Source organism: Enhydra lutris, unplaced genomic scaffold (genome assembly GCF_002288905.1).
Source record: "Enhydra lutris kenyoni isolate GAN:26980312 unplaced genomic scaffold, ASM228890v2 scaffoldscaffold46, whole genome shotgun sequence".
Lineage (NCBI taxonomy): Eukaryota > Metazoa > Chordata > Mammalia > Carnivora > Mustelidae > Enhydra > Enhydra lutris.
In genome coordinates this window covers 14,207,066-14,223,728 of record NW_019154130.1, presented here as the reverse complement: position 1 = coordinate 14,223,728, position 16,663 = coordinate 14,207,066, and positions in this window count along the sequence as shown.

The following is a 16,663-nucleotide window of genomic DNA, read 5'->3' as shown; positions in this document are numbered from 1 at the left end:
TGTTCTCTTGTCACCTTTAAATTATTCTCTGTGTCTTTCCTTCAAGCAAAATATTCTTCTAAATAACTACTGTATAATCCTTCAAGTAAGGAAATCAGTCTTGATACTACCCTGCCATCTAATCTATACACCTTGTTGATATTGCTACCTGTCCTAATAGGCGGTCATCTGTGGTCCCAAGCAGGAACATGCATCACATTTTGTTACCATGTCTCCTTTGATCTGGAATAGTTCCTCAGCTTATCTCAACTTTCATGTCTTTGACCATTTTTATTATTTTCATTATAAAAATTTGGGAGGGGAGGCCAGAATATGATGTCTTGGTGACATCATATGGGCAGTAGGAAAAAACTATATATTCTACTATTGTTGGGTGGGGTGTCCTATATATGTCCATTAGATCCTGTTGGTTGATTGTGCAGTTCTAGTCTTCTATATCCTTGCTGATTTTCTTTCTAGTAGTTCTATCTGTTGCTAAGAGGGGCATGTTGAAATCCCAACTACGACTGGGTTTTTTGGTTTCACCTCTCATGTATCTTCAGGCTCTACTGTTTGGTGTACACATAGTTGGGATTATGTCTTCCTGAAGAATGGATTCTTTTGGCATTATGTAATGTCCTCCCTTGTCTCTAGTAATTGTCTTTGTTCTGAAGCCTATTTTTATGATATTAATATAGCTATTCTGCCTTTTAAAAGATTAGTGTTTGCATGACATATCTTTATTCATTCCTTTAATTTGATTTACCAATATCATTGAGTTTGAAGTTAATTTCTTGTAAGCAGCATATAGTTGAATGTTACTTTATTATCCATTTTTCCAGTCTGCCTATCTCTGCCTTTTAATTGGTATATTTAGATCACTTACATTTAAGGCAATTACTGATATGTTAGAACTTAAGTCTGCCATTGTATCTTCTGTTTCCTGTTTCCTTCCCATTCCTCTTTTCTTCCTTCCTGTAGGTTCTTTGAATTCCATTTAATGTTCCATCTTGATTCATTTCTAGTGTTTTTAAAGCTGTACATTTATTTATTTATTTAAGTAAACTCTTCCCCCCAGTGTGGGGGTTGAACTTATGACCCTAAGATCAAGAGCTGTACAGTCCCCCAACTGAACCATCCAGGTGCACTTTCTAGTATTTTTAGGTGTAGCTCTTTGTATAGTTTTTTGTAGTCATTGTGCTGGATGTTGCTATCTATTTACACACATATAGTATGAATCATATGTATGTTTATTATAAATTTAACATAAAAGGAATATGTAACATAGTTTTACAAATCATTAAAAATGTAATTCTTTATTGAAATTTCAAATATCAAATTAATTCTCACAGAATTCTTCTGTTGATTTCCACCAAACTCTTGCATTCTTACCCAACCTATGGTTGCATTGATGAATGAGGGTAGTATTGACAAGAATGTTAGTTGATTTTTTTTTTTTCAGGTTAATGAGTAAGACAAAAGTGAAATGACAAAGACATGGGAATTTCATTTATTTGTCAATGACATAAGTGATTTTTTTGCTGAATTGGATAATTGTCTCAAATACTGGAAGAATATTTCTTCTTTGTCGTTATTCATAATGTGATGACTACTTGTAAGTTTAATCCACATTATTAATATTTTTCCAGCTTTAGTAAGATATAATTGACATACAACATTGTGTAAATTGAAGATGTACAATGTGATGTTTTGAAACATGAATATAATGTAAAATGATTACCATAGTAAGGGCAGTTAACATATCCTTCATGTCACATCATTATCATTTTGTAGCTGCTGTTGTTATGGTGAGAACATTTAAGATCAACTCTCAGCAACTTTCAAGTATATAGTGCAGTATTGTTAACTATAGTCACCACCTTTAGATTCCCAGAACTTATTCCTCTAACACCTGGAAAATTGTATCCTTTAACCACACCTCCTCATTTCCACCATCCCCTAGCACCTGCTAACTGCGAGTTTGGCTTTTTAAGATTTCACATAACTGTACAATCATACAGTATTTGACTTTCTCTGTCTGACTTATTTCACTTAACATAATGCCCTCAGGATTCATTGCATGTTGTTCAAAAACCCAAATGGCAGGATTTCCTTTTTTTTTTTTTTAATGTCAGTTGCAACTGTGTAAAATTGGTTAGAACTTCTTTAGAAATGGTTACAGCAGTAGGTGCCAAACATAGAGGTGAGCCTGAGGGGATTTTAGAAGCAGGGTCCACTTAGTATCCAATTCAGAGAGAAACTGATATTGACGAATAACAAACTCATTTTCCATGGCTCTGTGTGCCTTTGTCTCCCAGGATTTGGGGAAAGCAGAGCTGAGATAGAGACAGATTTTGGATGGTATCATTTGAACACCTGGATCCTGCTATTTCTAAAACTCTTTATCTTTGAATTTGTTTGGTCATGTGAGCCAATAAAATTACCTTTTAGCTTAGGTGGGCTTGGGCTGTGTTTTTTCCCACGCACCTAAAAGTCTCCCCAGCTGTGTTCTTCATTTATTCAAGAAGGTTTTCAAAAGTTACTTTAAAAAAGTGTGGTAAAAACCACACACTATAACTTACCGTCGGAACCATTTCTAAGTGTACAGTTTAGTAGCGCTAATATATATGCCTTGTCGTGAAGCCAATCCCTGTAACTTCTTCATCTAGCAAAACTGAAACTCCATGCCCATCAACCAAAAACTCCCCCTTTCCCCTCCCCACCCCCAGCCCCTGGCAACAGCCATCCTGCTTTCAACATTTGTGTGAATGTGACCACCTTCGATACTTTCTATATGCGAAATCATATGACATGTCTCTTTTTGTGACTGGCTTTGTTTCACTTAAAACATAATGTCTTCAAGGTTCATCCATGCTGTAACATGCATCAGAATATCCTTCCTGTTGAAGGCTGCATAATATTCTGTGGTATGTGCAGACCACATTTTGTTTACCCATTCATCTACTGACGGACATATGGGTTGCTCTGACTGTTTGGCTGTTGTGAATAAATAGTTCTGCTATGGGGGTGCCTGGGTGCCTCAGTGGGTTAAACCTCTGCCTTCGACTCAGGTCATAATCTTGGGGTCCTAGGATGGAGCCCCACATCAGGCTCTCTGCTCAGCAGGGAGCCTGTTTCCCACTCCCTCTCTGCCTGCCTCTCTGCCTACTTGAGATCTCTCTCTCTCTCTGTCAAATAAATAAATAAATAAAATCTTTAAAAAAACAGTTCTGCTATGAACATGGGTATACAAATATCTCTTTGAGACCCTGCTGTCAATTCTCTTCGATAAATACCAGAAGTGGAATTGCTAGATCGGATGATATTCTATTTTTAACCTTTTGAGGCATTTCCATCCTGTTTTCCACAGTGGCTGCATCGTTTTATCATCAACCATGCATAAGGGTCACACTTTCTTTTCTGGTTTTTTTTTTTTTTAAGCTATTATTTGTTTATTTGAGAGAGAGAGAGAGAGAGAGAACACAAGATCGGGGTGGTCAGAAGGAGAAGCGGACTCCCCATTGAGCAGGGAACCTGATTCAGGACTCGGGCATCACGACCTGAGCCAAAAGCAGGTGCTTAACGGAGGAAGCCACCCAGGCGCCCCAAGGATTCCAGTTTCTTCACGTGCTCACCAATACTACTACCTCCTGTTTCTTTTGGTAGTAGCCGTCCTATTGGGTGTGAAGTGGTATCTCACTGTGGTCAGTATGTTTTCATCACGTGCCTTGCACAGTGCTGGGGCAGCACAGCAAACACAGTGGGAACTTGTGGGTGTTAAATGTATACAAGTAACTAATTCCGGGGTGCGTGGGTGGCTCAGCTGGTTAAGCATCTGCTTGGGCTCAGGTCATGATCCTGGAGTCCCAGGATCAAGTTCCGCATTGGGCTCCCTGCTCAGTGGGGAGTCTGCTTCTCTCTTGGACCCCACCCCCTCTCGTGGACCCTCTCTCTCCGATAAATAAATAAAACCTTAACGAAAAACCAAATAACCAATTCCAATCATGCACATCCTTCTAAAAGAGAAATTACAGGCTGGGGGTGGGGTGGGGGAGGGCTTGGCTAATTCTGGAGGAGGGGCATCTCTTAAAGACATAGTTTACTCCCTGCGTTGTCTTCGGATGGAGGCTTTTCCACACTGCTCCCTTCATGGGCTCCTGGAGAGGTAACGTTCTGGCTGCTGAATTTTCTTGAGGCCCACGGGCCCTTTTTCTCAGCACGCAGCAGCTTTTGGGACTGGGGTCTGCCAAACATCTTCAAAGGTCCCCAAAGAGGTCTTATTTTGGCAGTTTCCCATCAATAAACAGGGCAGTGCTTCCTGCCCAGAGGCCTGTTAAATTTTTTTCCTCCCACAGACAATCACTCTTAGCCAAATGTTCTCGTTCTTGTTGGGCAGGATGCGCTGGTGACCCAGGGCCCAGGTTTTCTGTGCTACGGTCTGCCAGCTGGTGAGCAGAGGTCAGCTGGTCACCGAGGAGCAGCGAGGAGGAGTGTGGTAAATGGAGCCGGGAGAGGGGGCAGGATGGTGGCTGGGTGAGTGCATTTTCTGTGACTCCTGCCAAGACTCAGATTTTTCTTTCCTAAAGTGGCAGAGTTGGGTTTCATGGCTCCCATCTTGCTTGGCATTTGGTGAGTTTGAAAGGAGGGGGTTAGGGCGGCTGTTTCTTTAAAAAGAGACGGATAGGGGCGCCTGGGTGGCTCAGTAATTAAGTGCCTGGCTTTGGCTCAGGTCATGATCCCAGGGTCCTGGGATCAAGCCCCACATCAGGCTGCCTGCTTGGTGGGGAGCCTGCTTCTCTCTCTCCCACTCCCCCTGCTTGTGTTCCCTCTCTTGCTGTGTCTCTCTCTGTCAAATAAATAAATAAAATCTTTAAAAACAAACAAGCAAACAAACAAACAAACTAACAAAAAACAAACAAAAAGAGACGGATATAATGGAGGACGTTCTTAGGAGGACAGTCATGCTTAGTTCTTGTAAGAGTAGCGGTAATGCCGCTCTCTATCACAGAGGGGGATGACCTGATCTTCACTTATCCTAGAGCTCTTCATTGTGCCTGTGGGCACTCCAGATGGAGCCCCTCTTCTCCTCCCCCTGTCTTGTGGGTCCAGCCTGTTTCCCATGGTCAGTAGTGCCTTGGACCACCATTCCCCCAAACCACAGTTGAACCCCCAGCTCCCACTTTGTTACAGAGATAAGAGAAGCCTTTCTCCCCTCTCCACCCCCACACAGAACTATCTTTAGAGAGACATGCCTCTGCCCTCAATAGAGACCTTTTCAGAATAAGCCTTTCCTTCCTCTCTGCTTAGCTCAGAGGTCTCCGAGAGTGATTCTTTTGGAACAAAGTAGAAGTCTTTCCTCTTCTTCTTACTATGATGAACTCAATGACTATACAAAAAGCAAATGAAAAAACACTGTGGCTTTAAAATAAGTGTCTTGGGGCGCCTGGGTGGCTCAGTGGGTTAAAGCCTCTGCCTTCGGCTCAGGTCATGATCCCGGGGTCCTGGGATCGAGCCCCACATCCGGCTCTCTGCTCAGCGGGGAGCCTGCTTCCTCCCCTCTCTCTCTCTCTCTGCCTGCCTCTCTGCCTACTTGTGATCTCTATCAGATAAATAAATAAAATCTTAAAAAAAATAAAAAAAATAAAATAAGTGTCTTTTGCTTTAAACTTACAAGGTGGTACACAAGAGCAGGGTCCAGTTTCACAGCAGAAACGAATTAAGAGGGGCGCCTGGGTGGCTCATTGGGTTAAAAGCCTCTGCCTTTGGCTCAGGTCATGATCCCAGGGTCCTGGGATCGAGCTCTGCATGGGGCTCTCTCCTCAGCTGGGATCCTGTTTCCCCCCTCTCTCTCTGCCTGCCTCTCTGCCTACTTGTGACGTCTGTCTGTCAAATAAAAAATAAAAAAATCTTTAAAAAAAGAAAAACGAATTGAGGAATGATTGAATGTACTCTCTCTCTATGTAAACATATATGTATGTGGTGAAATTTAATCTGTATAATTTTATACAGCATATATATATGTAGACTATAGTATTTACAAATATGTATATTTTTTCCAGATAACGCACACAGTAAAATCTATTTACTATATGTAATAAATCATATACTACATTGCTATAAATAATAAGTTATTTTAACATCTGGGCCCTTTATGTTAGTGTCCCATGACTACGACTTACCTCATAGGGCTTGTGATCCGTCTCTGGTTCAGAACTTCTGGATCTGCGGGAAGGTGCTAATGCCCGAAGTTGTAGGACAGCTCACTGAGTGGGCCACTTGGCTTCACTCTTACTTTTCTGTGCCTACAGCCTGGGGTCCTCCTCCAACTTTAGCTAGCTCTGGTGTTTAATAATGATCTCCATAGTCCCCAGAACTGGGGGCAAAGGAGGTAAAGGGGTAAGGAGAGGACAAGTGTGGGTGTAGACCGGTGACCTCCCCTTCCTGGAAACGCTCTTCCGAGTGTATGTCCTACCGGTGGCAGGTTATTCTGGGCTTCTGAGACCGTGGGGATGCGATGGTGTTAATAGCTTCCCCTGTGCTGAGTGGGCACAGATGGACAAAGTGGATACCCAGGAAGCTGGAGGAAGGCAAGAGAAGCATCGGATGGGACCACAGGCTGAGCAAAGCAATTTGATGTACTAGTGGTGTCTGGTGTTTGCTTCTGGCAGCAAGGTCCTTCTGGGGATAACAGCCAAGATCAAAGATCCGGTGGCATTGGCAGAGGTGGTGGTGATGGTCTTGGTAGTGGCAAGATAGAAAGATGCTTATTTTTGGGGGGTGCCTGGGTGGCTCAGTGGGTTAAAGCCTCTGCCTTTGGCTCGGGTCATGATCTCAGGGTCTTGGGATTGAGCCCCATGTCGGACTCTGCTCAGCAAGAAGCCTGCTTCCCCCTCTCTCTCTGCCTGATTCTCTGCCTACTTGTGATCTCTGTCTGTCAAATAAATAAATAAAATCTTAAAAAAAAGAAAGATGCTTATTTTTGTCTCTCTTCTTTGCATTTTTCCTTATGTGGAGAGTCATAAGTTCATTGTATACAATTAAAAGAGAGGTAAGAAAACCAAGTTGGGTCACACCACCGAGCCCTTTTGCCAAAAAATGTCTGTGGAGCTTCTCCTAAGGCTAGGTTCTAGGTTCTGGGAATAGAGAAAGAACGAAGCCGACTCCCTCCTTCCTGGAATTTATAAACGGATGAGCAAATGAATAAGATATTTTCTGAAAGTGATAAGGGCAGTGAAGAAAATAAAATAGAGCACAGACAGGAACTTGGTGGAAGGTTAGTTTAGCGAGAGACGATCATTATTCACATTTTCGTGTGCGTGCCCTTCAAGGTCTTTTTCCCCCTCTATAGCTGTCCTCCTCCTTCCCTTCTGATCTAATTATGCACCATCTATCTAAAAATGGGATCATGATGTACATTCTGTGTTGTAACCTTATTTTTTTCGCTTAATATATTGTGACCATCTTTCTGTTCCATTATTTATTCAGCTGCATCTTCATTTTTATGGATGCAGAGCAATTTATCACGAAGGCTGTACCATCCTTTTTAAAATTTATTTATTTATTTATTTATTTTTCTGAGAGAGAGAGAGAGAGACAGTCAGCCTGAGCAGGGGAGGCACAGAGAGAGAGGGAGAGAGAGAATCTCAAGCAGGCTCCATGCTCAGAGGATGGAGTTCCCACACGGGGCTCGATCTCATGACCCCGAGATTATGACCAGAGCCGAAATCAAGAGTCAGATGCTTCAATGACTGAGCCACCCAGGCGCCCCTCTATCCTATTTATATAACAGGTCCCTTATGATTGTATGTAGGTTGCTTCTAGTGTGCTGGAAGGATGATCCTTCTAGAGTTTGTCTTTATCATTAATGCCACCTTCCTGATTCAAGCTTGCATTGCAATGCAGTGCAATGGTCCCCTCACTTGGACCATTGAAACAGCCTCCTGCATAGTCCTGTGTCTCCGTCTTACACTCTTCTACCTAGATATTATATTTCTGATCACGTCCCTCTTCTGCTTCCAAACTATCATTGGCTCCCTATTGACTATACAATCAAACCTAAACACCTTAGTGTTACAACTCCTGGGCTGTGCACCCATAAAACCTGATGGCTTGAATAAGTACATGAAAAGAGACTCAACATCCTTAGTCATTAGGGAAATACAAGTCAGAACCACAACGAGGTATCATGTCACACCTCTGTATATATATATATATATGTATCTCCTATACATATGTCTCCAATAGAAGCTCCAAAGCGTAATATATGTATTGGAGAAGATCTATATTCCTCTGTATATAATGGAACATAACAAGTATTGACAAGTATTGTACATTGCTGGTGGAAATACAAAATAGCGCAATCTGTGGAGAACAGTTTGGGGGTTCCCCAAAGAAATACATGACCTAGCAATTCCACTTCTGGTTACACACTCAAAAGAATCGAAAACAGAAACTTGAACAGTTGTTTGTATGTCACTATTCATGGTAGCGTTATTCACAATAGCCAAAGTGGAAACAACCCAAGTGTCCATCAACAGATAAACAAAATGTGATACATTCGTTTTTTTTTTTTTTTTTTTTTTTTTTTAAGGATTTGATTTATTTATTTGACAGAGAGAGACACAGCGAGAGAGGGAACACAAGCAGCGGGAGAGGGAGAGGGAGAAGCAGGCTTCCGCTGAGCAGGGAGCCCGACGTGGGGCTCGAACCCAGGATCCTGGGATCACGACCTGAACCAAAGGCAGACGCTTAACGACTGAGCCACCCAGGGGCCCCAAATGTGACATAGTTTTACAATGGACTATTATTCAGCTATACAAAGGGATCAAACTCTAGACCGTGCTACAGCACATGATGAACCATGAAAACATTATGTGAAATACAGAAATCAGACACAAAAAGATAAATGTTATATAATTCCACATATATGAAATGTATAGAGAAGGCCAGCTCATAGAGACAGAAGGTAGATCACCATGCTGGAGAAAATGCAGAGTTATTGCTTAATGGAAACAGAGTTTCTGTTCGGAGTGATGGAAAATTCCTGTAGTGATGGTTGCACAACAGTGTGAACATAATTAATGCCAATGACTTATACGCATAAACATGGTTAAGGTGGCAAATTTTATCCTGTGTATATTTTTACCACACACATACACACAGACACACACACACACACAGACACACACATACACAAAACTCTGTGTCTTATCCATCCCTGCCTTCCTGCCTTGGTTCTCATTGTTTGCCTTTTTTCATGCACACTTTTCTCACATCTCTGCTTGTTGAAATCCCACTCCATTTTCAAGGCCCATCTCAAATGGTACCTCCTTCCTTGATAACTTTCCTAACTTGCTGTCTCTCCATCTTTCATAAATCAATGTGATCTTTAATTTGTTTGAGATTTTAGAGCACTTTATATGTTCCTTTTGGAGCGTTTCCTTGCCTTAAGCTCCCACTAGGCTGTAAGTTCTTTGGGCAGCGGGACCTTACCTTATTCATCTTTGCATTATTCATTCAACAGATATTTATTGAGCTCATACTGTGTACCAGCTTGGAACATATGCCAACATTCTGTCGAAGTTCAATAAATGTTAAACTGAATTGAAATGTCATAGGTGGTCTGAACCCCAAGTCCCCAGAGAAGTTTCAAAGTGATATAACTTTAAGGAGGAGTCACTTTCCTCCTTACTTAAAAGCCTTATTGGCTTCCCTTCTTGGAAGAAGTAGACTATGTTAGGGTTTTTTTTTTTTTTCCCTTTACTTCTGGGAACATATATCCCCCTTCTTTTGGGAAATTGTTTTCCTCTTCCCTTACCCTGAGTCTGACCCATGTGATTTGAGTGATCTGTCTTGTTCTTATAGGATTCTGCTGTCTTGATCATTCCTGATTGGTCCAAGGTGGACAAGCTGGGCAAATCAGAGCTTTCCCCAGGATTTGTGAAACTGGGTCAGAGGAGGGGGGTTGCTGCAGGAGACCAGAAACCGTATTGCTGTCTGAGTAAAAAGCTGGCATGCAGTGGGATAGGATAAGGCTGATGCACAAAAGAGGAGAGGCTGAGAGAAGGAGCCTCTCATACCAGTTGCATCAATGATCCAGATGTACCTTTGTCCATCCCATAACTTCAACCCTTCATTGCATTCCTTGAGGCAGCCAACGCCCATCTAGTCTAAATCACTTTGAGTTGGGATTCAGCCACTTGAAACCAAATCACCACACCTTTCTGAGCCCGTTCTTTCATTCTAAAGTGATGCTTGTTGAACATCTTTTCATGTGTCTGGTTAGCCATTTGTATGTCTTCTTCAACATCACTCAGCGTCAGGGGAATACAAATCAAAACTACAATGAGATACCACCCCACACCAGTGGGAATGGCTAAAATTAATGAGACAGGAACAACAGATGTTGGTGAGGATGCAGAGAAAGGGATGGGAACGCAAGCTGGTATGGCCACTCTGGCAAACAGTGTGGAAGCTCCTCAAGACATTAAAAATAGAGCTACCCTACAGCCCAACAATTGCTCTACTGGGTATTTACTACTGAAAAGAAGGGGCACGAGCACCCCAATGTTCATAGCAGCAATGTCCATAGTAGCTGAACTGTGGAAGGAGCTGAGATGCCCTTCAACAGATGAATGGATAAAGAAGAAAATCCAAGATAGATATAAGATAATTCAACAGATGAATGGATAAAGAAGATAATAAAGTAAAGAAGATAAATAAAGAAGATATCTATATCTATCTATCTATCTATCTATCTATATGATGGAATAGTACTCAGCCATCAGAAAAGATGAATACCCACCATTTACATTGACATGGAGGGAACTGGAGGGGATTACGCTAAGTGAAATAAGTCAAACAGAGAAAGACAATGATATGGTTTCTCTCATATTTGGAACATAAGGAATAGCATGGAGGACCACAGGGGAAGGGAGGGAAAACTGAATGGGAAGAAATCAGAGGGGGAGAAAAACCATGAAAGACTCTGGACTCCGGGAAACAAACTGAGAATTACATAAAGGAGGGGATGGGGGGATGGGGTAACAGGGTGATGGGTATTAAGGAGGGTGCATGTGGTGACGGGCACTGGGTGTTAAACACACAACTAATGAATTGTTGAACACTACTTCAAAAACTAATGATGTATTATATGCTGGCTAAATAAACATAAAAAAAAGAATTCCAAAGGAGGGGGAATCTAATGAGGTACTGTATGTTGGCTAAATTATAAAAAAAAAAAAAAAAGTGATACGTGTAACCCCTCCCTCATAGAGTTGTCATGAATACTGAAAAACACGATATGTATAAAGTGCTTAGGATAGTGCCGAGCACGTAGAAGTGCCCAATAAAAGTTCTCAGTGATCACTATTCGAATCAGCACCCACGGTGCCTGGAGACAGTACGGGAGTCAACATTTCTTAGATAAGAAAAGAGATGGTTTGCTTCTTCTTTCGACTCTGGCCCAGAGAGAGGTGTCAGTGCCTCTCTGCCTATCCATGGCACCTTCTTGGAATATGACCCAAGTTCCGAAGGTCCCTTACCACTTCCCGTCGGTTCTCATTGAGGAGTCTCCCACAGTGTGGGCCTGAGGCACAGATGGGCTCGGTCCATACTCCAAAGGGAGCCTCCCCTCACTCTATTCCCATTTGGCTCCAGCTGGTAGACACTCAGAGCCCAGCTCCAAAGCTTAATTGCACACCACTTGTATGTTGCCAAACACTAAAAACCTTGTTGTTGGATTTAAGTGTTTTGGGAAATGGGCTGTGTTATTTCACCGACTGAGGCTAGGAAAAGTTGGAGTTGCTGAGTGAGCTGCCAGAATGGACGCTGGTCTCCAGTTGGCCCACCTGTGCTCACCAGGGAGGACATGTTGAAATGTTCCTCGTGAGCTCTGCAGATTAATTCGGAAGATGTCCTGCTCCTGCAGTGGCAGGTAGTGGCACACAGTAGGCCCTCAATTATTATTTTATTTTATTTTTTAAAGATTTTTATTTATTTATTTTGAGAGAGACAGAGTGAGAGAGAGCATGAGAGGGGAGGTCAGAGGGAGAAGCAGACTCCCCATAGAGCTGGGAGCCCAATGTGGGACTCGATCCCAGGACCCTGGGACCATGACCTGAGCCGAAGGCAGTTGCTCAACCAACTGAGCCACCCAGGCACCCTCAATTATTATTTTAAATGGATTATGAATTATTCAAGGCATTCAAAGTATAGTAACAGCAAACACTTAAATCATGGCTGTGCTGTGCCGGATACTGATTTAAGCCCTCTGCGTCTACTAACTCAATGGTTCACAAACTGTGCAGCGCATGGGAAATTACCTGGGCAATTTGTAGATGCCCAGATGCCCAGGCCACACCCTGCACCAAAGAAATCAGAATCTCAGGGCACTGGGAATTTAAAAAACTCCCTAGGTGGTTTGGATGTGCCGTGAAGTATGAGAATCTGAGAATGAATTCATTGTATCCACTCACCTGAATCCTAGGAAGCAGGTATTGTACAGTTAGAAACTGAGGCACAACAGACATGTTAGGTGACTCGTCCAGAGTCACACAGCTGGTACATATCAGAGCTATGTTTGGAACCAGGCTGTCTGGTCTGAGTCCATGCTCTTCATCCTACAACACCACAACCACACACCATACCATAGTCTACAACAGAGGCTTGTACATCTGCCCTCTTCTCCTCGGTCCCCAAGCCTGAGGATGCCTCATCCTCTTGTGGTCTCTTCTGGGCATTTTCAACTCCTCATTCATCTTCTGGCCTTTGGGCTCAGACATCTGATTCAGATTTGTCCAACAGAATTATAATGCATGCCACAAGGTGATTCTAAATTTCCTATGGGTCACATTTTAAAAAAGTAGAAAGAAGCAGGTGAAACTGATCCTAATACAATATTTTTATTTTTTTGTTCTTTTTTAAAAAATTTCTTTTCAGTGTTCCAGAATTCATTGTTTATGCATCACACCCAGTGCTCCATGCAACACGTGCCCTCCATAATACCCACCACCAGGCTCACCCAACCTCCCACCTCCCGCCCCTCCAAAATCCTGTTTGTTTTTCAGAGTCCACAGTCTCTCATGGTTCATCTCCCCCTCCAATTTCCCCCAATTCCCTTCTCCTCTCCATCTCCCCATGTCCTCCATGTTATTTCTTATGCTTCACGGATAAACAAAACCATAGGATAATTGACGCTCTCTGCTTGACTTATTTCACTCAGCATAATCTCTTCCAGTCCCGTCCATGTTGAAACAAAAGTTGGGTATTCATCCTTTCTGATGGAGGCATAATACTCCATAGTGTATATGGACCACATCTTCCTTATCCATTCGTCCATTGAAGGACATCTTGGTTCTTTCCACAGTTGGGTGACTGTGGCCATTGCTGCTATGAGCATTGGGGTACAGATGGCCCTTTTTTTCACTACATCTGTATCTTTGGGGTAAATACCCAGTAGTGCAATTGCAGGGTCATAGGGAAACTCTATTTTTAATTTCTTAAGGAATCTCCACACTGCTTTCCAAAGTGGCTGCACCAGCTTGCATTCCCACCAACAGTGTAAGAGGATTCCCCTTTCTCCACATCCTCTCCAACACATGTTGTTTATTATCTTGTTAATTTTGGCCATTCTGACTGGTGTAAGGTGGTATCTCAATGTGGTTTTGATTTGAATCTCCCTGATGGCTAGTGATGAAGAACATTTTTTCATGTGTCTGATAGCCATTTGTATGTCTTCATTGGAGAAATGTCTGTTCATGTCTTCTGCCCATTTTTTGACATGATTATCTGTTTCGTGTGTGTTGAGTTTGAGGAGTTCTTTATAGATCCTGGATATCAGCCCTTTGTCTGTAGTGTCATTTGGGAAGATCTTCTCCCATTCTGTGGGTTGCCTCTTTGTTTTGTTGGCTGTTTCCTTTGCTGTGCAGAAACTTTTGATCTTGATGAAGTCCCAAAAATTCATTTCACTTTTTTTTAAATTTTTTTTTATTTTTAAAGATTTTATTTATTTTTTTGACAGAGAGAGATCACAAGTAGACAGAGAGGCAGGCAGAGAGAGAGGGAAGCAGGCTCCCTGCTGAGCAGAGAGCCCGATGCGGGACTCGATCCCAGGACCCTGAGATCATGACCTGAGCCGAAGGCAGCGGCCCAACCCACTGAGCCACCCAGGCGCCCCTCATTTCACTTTTGTTTCCTTTGCCTTTGGAGACATATCTTGAAAGAAGTTGCTGTGGCAGATGTCGAAGAGGTTACTGCCTATGTTCTCCTCTAGGATTCTAATGGATTCTTGCCTCACGTTGAGACCTTTTATCAATTTTGAGTTTATCTTTGTGTATCGTGTAAGAGAATGGTCGAGTCTCATTCTTGTATACATAGCTGTCCAATTTTTTCAGCACCATTTCCTGAAGAGACTGTCTTTTTTCCACTGTATATTTTTTCCTGCTTTGTCGAAGATTATTTGACCATAGAGTTGAGGGTCGATATCTGGGCTCTCCACTCTGTTCCTCTGGTCTATGTGTCCGTTTTTATGCCTGTACCATGCTGTCTTGGTAATCACAGCTTTGTAGTAAAGCTTGAAATCAGGCAACGTGATGCCCCCAGTTTTTTCAACATTTTTCAACATTTCCTTAGCAATTCGGGGTCTCTTCTGATTCCATACAAATTTTAGGATTGTTTCCTTCCTCTTTGAAAAATGCCAGCATCCAGCCCTGGGCTGGCCCCGCTGTACGCCTGGAGCCGCATACAGAGAACACTGGACTACAGTATTTTATTTAACCCAGTATTCCCCAAATAGTATTCTTGTGACATGTAATCAGTATTAAAACATATGAATGCGATATTCTACATTCCTTTTGTTTATGCTAAGTGTTCCAAGTCCCATGTATATTTTATGGTCATAGCATATCTCACTTTGGACCAGGTGGGTGTCATGTGTTTGAAAGTCCTATGTGAGTAATGGCTATCCTATTGGACATTGAGGCTCTAACCCGTTCTCCACCCTGCAGGTAGAATGAACTTCCTGCAATGTCAATGCCACCGGTTTTCTCAAGATTTTAAAACACGTCTCTGTCTCCCCGTTACTCTCAAGATAAAGTCCACAAAAGCCCTTTCTGATTAGGATCTGACTAACCTTTCCAGATTTCTCATCATGTGTGGAGACTCCAGCCTTAATGAACATCCTTCTTTCCCCGCCAAATACACTGTTGTTTTCTATGTTTCTGTGGCCTTGTGAGGATGGTTTCCTCGATGTGGAATGTGGCTCCTTCTCTTCCCGCTTCTTCACTAGAAAAATCATTCCTTTCCAATTGTGTTAAATAAAGAGAGACCTAGGAGCACCTGGGTGGCTCAGTGGGTTAAGCCTCTGCCTTTGGCTTAGGTCATAGTCCCGGGTCCTGGGATCGAGCCCCACGTCAGGCTCTCTGCTCAGCGGGGAGCCTGCTTCCCCCCCTCTCTGCCTGCCTCTCTGCCTACTTGTGATCTCTGTCAAATAAATAAATAAAATCTTTTAAAAAAATAAATAAAGAGAGACCTAACCAAATGTCTGCTCCTTTTAAAAGTTTCCAGGATTCATTAGGAAGGGTTAGTCCAATCCTGTTTTGGGTTCATACGGTGACTGAACATAGCTTTTTTAAAAAATCATATTTGTTGGTCCCAATTCACATATTTGCTTCCCTTACATGATGGAGTACTTCACCAGGGAAGGGATCACAGCTTATCTATCCGTCTGCTCCCAGTGCCTTTCTCACTAAGTTCTTGTCAAGTAGGGCACACATTATGTTTCACCCAATCCCCGTTCATTTTTATTGCTTGCCTGGTTTGTAGAAACGTAAGTTCGGGGCCCTCAAGATCTAGCTGTCTTGTTTTACAGATGGGGAAACTGAGGCCCCAGAAGAGAAAAGCACTAAATCTGTTGCCATCTGGCCCATGTCTGGGCCAGTCCTACTCAGCTACCGTACTCTTATTTGGTGAGTTTTCTGGACATGTAAAACAATATTAGTTTGAAGAAGTGGGGGAAAGTGAATCTACTTTTTGTCATTGGTGGTTCATGAAATAATAAAGTATAAATAAAATGTTTGTAAACGAGACCACATTGCAGATGCCCCAGAGTGGCTGGGTCGTAATGGAATGCTCTTGTGAATTCTGGTACAGACGGGAACGAGTGTCACATTTATCATTTTTGTACATTTTTATCTCCTCCCTCTCCAACTGGGACAGCTCACATGGGGAGATCCTGCTGCTGTTCTAGCAGAGCGGATGACCGGTGTCTCTGCGCTACCCCAAGTAAAAAAAGAAATCAGTTGGGGGTAGATTATCTGCTGCTTTGATCCTCTAAAGCATCAGACCTCTTTGTTTTCAGGGCTGAGAGAGGTAATTAGAATGTGCTTCGAAGAGCCATTTCGCAGGGTGACTAGCCAGCATCGCAGGGTGGTGTTTCGTGCTCCGTGATTCGACTTCGTGACCATCTGACTGCCTAGTAGTCCCAGCCATGGGAAATGGAACCATTCAACAGGGACTTAGGGAGAAAAAAACCATTCTATGTAAAGTTAAGCTTCCTAATTGAACAGGTTGGGTCCACTCCTTCTCTTGGCAACCTCAGTTTCACTGGGAGAGAAGCCAGGGAGCCAAGGAGGAGACAGAGGTGCAGTTAATCGGGAAAGTGGTTGGCTGGGACCCACTTAGTGCA